Below are 4,113 nucleotides of genomic sequence, written 5' to 3' on the forward strand. Positions count from 1 at the left end.
GAAGCAGGGTTATTAGTCTGAAGCCAACCTGGGCTACAAAGAATCTGTTTCAAATACAGACAGACACACAGGCAGAGAGACCGACAACACGCATGCACACACACATACACACACGTCCAGAGAGTATAATTAATCACTCTGTACTTTCTGATGGAGTGTAGGCGACCTGGCCCCCGCCAAGGTCAGAGTGCTGCCTATAATACCGGCTGCCTCCACACGTGCCCGGATTTACTCTCTAAAGGCCTACTTTGCAAAGTAACCTTGAGATGGTACTTGACAACAGTACTGATTCTTATGAAAAATTAACGACTTTGGGTATTTTTGGCTTAGGTCTCTGCGGTTCGGGCACATCCGGGTCTTCATAGTCTGCACCCATTCCCTTTGTCCAGCCACCAACTGTGATGGTTCGGTCTGAGCTCTGATTTTCAGGGCAATCTTTCTTGGAGCCACAGAGTTTACAGCCGCACCATCAGCATAGACTCCGTTGGTATTATCAGGGCAGGATCTGGACCGGTGTCCCATTTCTCCAGAGACAAAACATTTTGCAAAAGGAAGTTCACCAAGCGCAGGGTCCATGTTAGCTCTGCACTTTGTCATCTCGAGCTCCGGGGACCCGCAGTGGTGACAAATGCCAGGGCCGTGTCCTGACTCTAGTACAGCTGGGCAGTCAGCAATTCCATGGCCAGGTTGTTGACAATGGAAACACCACTGCATTCTTCTTTGCCGCCTGTCTCTTTAGCCGCCTTCCTTCCCGGCGACAGTCCTTAAGGCCACTGCACGTTCTTCTGTTACTTCCTGGCTGTCGGCTGCTCTCAGCTGTCCATTGTGAAGCACCCGTGAGCTGTTTCAGGTAGTCACATCTTCATTCAAATACCCTTTTTTCTTTTTGTTCTTTCTGCGTTTTGCTTGAGGTACACCGTTTCTAAGAGACCGCCCGCTGATTTGACATCGTTTATGATTTGGAGGGTTTGGAGTTGCTCTCTCTGAAGATCCCTTCTTCACGTCTCCCCATGATGTTGGTGACAAGGGTCTCTTACTGTTTGAAGTACTAACTCTAGCCCACCTGGTCATGGTTGGATCAGAGGTACCTAATCCCGTCGGAATCCTCCAGAGCAGCGGAGACCTCCTTGTTTTAAGTATCATAAAAGTTTTGTGCTGAGTTAAAGCAGGGAATGATAGTGTCTGACTATTGCAAACGCTGCCCGTAAGAAGCAAAGTTCTCCCTTTAATCAGTGCTTCCTGAGGAGCCCTACTGGGGTTTGCTACTGAAGGGTGGCACGCAGCCCACCACCAGCGAGTGACGACCACATAAGTAGGCTCTTCTTTCTTCCTTTTCCAGTGATTGAGGCTGAAGTCTGGGGTTTGCACATGCTTGGCAAGTGCATTACCACTGGGCTGCAGGGCTGCAAACCCAGCCACAAACAAGTTCTTCTCCTTCTCCTCCTCTTCCTCCTCCTCCTCTTCCTCCTCCTCCTCTTCCTCCTCCTCCTTCTCCTTCTAGTAAATCTTTGCACCATTCTTCTCCATTCTTCTTCAAGAACAGGATTTTATTCCAAAATAAATAATATTTTAAAACTTCAGAGTCTTTTATTAGTCAAAGTATCACATTTACCCTCTTCATATCAAAGAAAAAAATTCAGATGTGTCCTGGGTAGTTTTTATCGTCAACTTGACTTACCCTAGAGTTTTCTGGGAAGGGGACCCTCAGTTGAAGAACTGCCTCCAATAGGTTGTCCTGTGGGCATGTCTCTGGGGACATTTTCTTGATTGCTAATTGAGGTAGGAGGGCTCAGTCCACTGCGGGCAGTGCCATCCTTAGGCAGGTGACCTTCAACTGTATAAGAAAGCTAGTAGAATAGAGCCAGTGAAAGAATCAATAAGTAGCCTTCCTCCATGTTCCTGTCTCCAGTTCCTGCCCAAAAATCCTGAATGATGAATTGTGACTTGGAAGGGTAAGCAAAATAAACTCTTTTCTCCCCAAGTTGTTTTTGGTCATGGTTTTTGTCACTGCAAACTAGTATACTGTGTCAGTTCAAATCTATAAGTACTTACACTTTTCTGGGTTTAGTTATTATTAAGGTAGAATTAATTAAAACAACAAAAGATATTAAATCTGATGCATAACATTTAAACACAGAAAGCACATTTTTATTGGAATTACAGTAAGTAATACATCAAGTGGTTTCTTTTTTTCTCAAGTGTTTCTCTTCCCCATTGTGTTGAATGAGGCTGGGTGCAGCACCTTTCAATTTCTTTCTTTCTTTCTTTTTTTTTTTTTGCTTTTACAGAGACAGGCATGGAGAAATTGTTCATATAAGTAGAAGGAAATGAATTCATCAAACACGTCTATTTTGTAGATGTAAAAGAAGAACATGCAGTCATTTATCATGAAAATATTTTAATAGTCTATCACTTAACAATTCCATTAGGATGACCTTCAGTTCCATTAAAATTCAAGAGTTAGAAAGTGTGTGACTTGTTGAGGCTTTAGTCCCCAGTCCCTAGAATTCAGTTCTGTGATGATGTTTACACTGGTTCCTTTGTTAGATAGAAACTTCTGTATAATGAGTTGTGTACCTATACCAGAGTAGAAAGAAGGTATTGTGTGTGTATGTGTTTCTGTGTTTGTTTAGGGATAGAGACAGGACAAGAGGACCAACAGTGGGACCAATCAAGTTATTATTTGTCAAGAGTACACACGGGACTGGGGGGTATTAACTTGACTCTTTAGCACCCTTCTTCCAGATGTACCCTTTGGAAGCCCTTCCAACAGCATATCACTTTAAAACATACTGTGGTAAAAATCCAAGTTAGGTACCAGGATTTATTTACTTGACAATAAAGCTTTTTCTCAGAATACCTATTAATATCTGAAAGAATGAATGTTCTCGGAATAGTTCCTGGGAAACACTACATTAGAGGTTTGTTTAATAAATTTTAATTAGCTCCCCAACTAATAAGATCTAAAGCTTTGAGCTAGAGATAGTTGTAGTTGTAGGTTGGCTAAGATAATGTGATTATTATGATGATGAATGAGGAGGAGGAGGAGGTGGAGAAGAAGAAGAAGAAGAAGAAGAAGAAGAAGAAGAAAAAGAAAAAGACAAAGAGAAGAAGAAAAGAGATGGAGAAGGGAGGGAAAAATGAGAAAAGTATGGTCATTGTGTGCGGTTCACAATGCAGAGATTCCAGTGGGATGGAGGCCACTTGTCTAACACAACAGTATCTTTCTGGGCAGGTAGCAATGGACTACAGCAGTAGCTCAATAATGCAACAATGTCCAAATCATCTGCAGGCTACTTCAGATTTCCTAGTCTCTATGACATTGGGTGAGGCCACGATGTATCCCCAGACAATGTTGTAGGCCACTTCCATGCGGCACTATTGACAAACCTGTAGGACACTCTCCATTGTCTCTTTCTCCTTTGATACTAAGGCTGCCTTCCATTGAGATAGTGATGCCTCCTAGACTCATAAGTCATGGGGTGGGAGGGGGACAGGACATGTGGAGGACAACTGCCCTGGAAAAATGAACTTTGGGCAAAGGAGAAATAAATCAAGAACATTTTTGCTAAGTCACTGTCTGTTTTTTTTTTTTTTTTTAACTAATTTAAAAAAATATTTACAAGTGTGTTTGAGTGTATGCCATTGCACAGAACCAACAAGAAAGTCTCCTGTCCCCTGCGGCCAGAGTTATAGGAAGTTGTGAGCCTCCTGATGTCACTACTAGGAACCAGGCTTGGGTTCCCTGCTATTGTGGCTGGGGCTCTCAACTTACCACTGAACCATGGTTAAACTAAGTTGTATAACAGAAACATTTTATTATGGCATTTTTCATACATAGGAATCAATATAATTGTTCTGATCTCTGTCTTTTCTCTAAGTCATGCAGCTGCTTTAAGATCCTTTCCTTTTCTTTCGTGGTCCCCTGCCAATTTCCAGTGGTGTAGTTCCTTAAAAACCATTGTGTTAGGTATCAGGATTTGCTTTATTGACAATAAAGCTTTTTTTCTCACAATATTCAAAATATCTAAAAGAATACTGAATAATACAGCTTTAAATATTTAAATATTTCTGCATATAATAGTTCTCAAATATATCATTTGAGTATGGGCT

At 41.9% G+C, this 4,113-nt stretch overlaps 1 pseudogene across 1 annotated transcript; it reads right to left on the bottom strand.

Annotated features, from left to right (window-relative positions):
• Positions 1-292: 292 nt before the first annotated feature.
• On the bottom strand, positions 293-1,071 carry LOC308432410 (zinc finger CCHC domain-containing protein 9-like; annotated as a pseudogene). Its single transcript has one exon. The product of its transcript is annotated as a zinc finger CCHC domain-containing protein 9-like (transcript).
• Positions 1,072-4,113: the final 3,042 nt, after the last annotated feature.

This window comes from Micromys minutus (assembly GCF_963924665.1).
Source record: "Micromys minutus genome assembly, chromosome: 18".
Taxonomy (NCBI): Eukaryota; Metazoa; Chordata; class Mammalia; order Rodentia; family Muridae; genus Micromys; species Micromys minutus.